We start from the raw sequence: 1,501 nt of genomic DNA on the forward strand, positions 1-1,501 counted from the left end.
GGTTGCGTTGGAAAGCTGACATTCAGAGCTTTCCAACGATATATAGCAATCCATATTTGGCGTACAACTGAGGCAGGAACGAAAGGCATCTTTAAGGGCCAAAAATAAGCGAAAATAAACCAATGTGCTTCCACCAAGGTTCGAAGCTGGAGCCTCACCCCAAAGCAAAGTAGCGCTCATTTTTCTGCTCTGTCCTCTTGAAGAGCAGGGCAATGTCATGCTCTTCATGGAAAATCAAGGAAAATTGCTCCCCCAATTGCTTGCCACAAGAATCGAACACGGCACCATGAGGAAGCAAGAAACTAGGCCTTACTTTGGTGCCAAGAAAACCAAGGAAAAGAAGTAGTGTGTGCATCCACCAAGTTTCGAACTTGGAACTTCACTTTTGGAAACACTGCCCTGCCATCCGCGAGGGCAGGGCAGCATTTTGTGGTGCACGGCCAGCGGGCAGAATCTGGCGCACCAAGGGGGTCTCGGCAGCATCACCATGCACGGGCAGCAGAATCTGGCGCACCAAAAAACTCTGCCCTGCCCTCCACAAGGGCAGGGCAGCATCCTGCAGCACCAATATGGGCCAAAATCAACCAAAATTCAATTTAATTCAATTCCTCACCAAATTGAATCAAAGCCAACCAAACCCATTTCTCCTCAAATCCAAAGCAAGCAAAGCCCACATCATCACTCAAAGGCACATGGATCAATTAAATTAGGATTTTCATTTTTGTAATTTTTTTTAATTTCATTTTCATTTTTTCATTTTGTAAAGCCTATATAAAGGCATCAAGGGGAGCTGAATTAGAGAGGCTAGCTCCACTGGGGAGCATTAGGAATTGAGAGTTCTCTCTCTTAGTTTTCATTTCTGTTTGAATTTTGGATCAAGAATTGAAGGAATTCTGTTTCACTTGATCTGAAATCTCTTTGTTCTTCTTCTGCATTGAATCTGAGTTTTCTTGATTGCTTTCATCTTCTTTTTCTTCTACAAATTGTTTTCTGATTGGATCAAGGCAGGAATTGAGATCTAGACTTGTTTTCTAGTCTCATTGATTCCCTGAGATCTTGTCTCTTTAAATTTCAAAATCAAGCTGAGTTACATTCTGTGTTGCTTCTTCAAGCAATTTTCCATTTCTATTTAAATCTGCTGCACTTATTTCATCTTTTACTTCTCTGCTTGATTGCTCTTTACATTTTCTTGTTGGATTTTAAATTCCCTGCACCCAACCCTCTTTACATTTTCTGCAATTTACATTTCTTGTCATTTAAGATTTTGCCAATTTACTTTTCTTGCAATTTAAGTTTCAGCTATTTTACTTTCTTGTTATTTAAGTTACTTGCAACTTTACTTTCTGCATCTTTAAGATTTCTGCAATTTACTTTCTGTCAGCTACATTTCACACAATTCCCTCCATGTTAGCTTGACTAAACTAATCACCCACTAAAGTTGCTTGATCCATCAATCCCTGTGGGATCGACCTCACTCTAAGTGAGTTATTACTACTTGATG

The sequence above is a fragment of the Arachis duranensis genome, unplaced genomic scaffold (genome assembly GCF_000817695.3).
Source record: "Arachis duranensis cultivar V14167 unplaced genomic scaffold, aradu.V14167.gnm2.J7QH unplaced_Scaffold_343483, whole genome shotgun sequence".
NCBI classification, from domain to species: Eukaryota; Viridiplantae; Streptophyta; class Magnoliopsida; order Fabales; family Fabaceae; genus Arachis; species Arachis duranensis.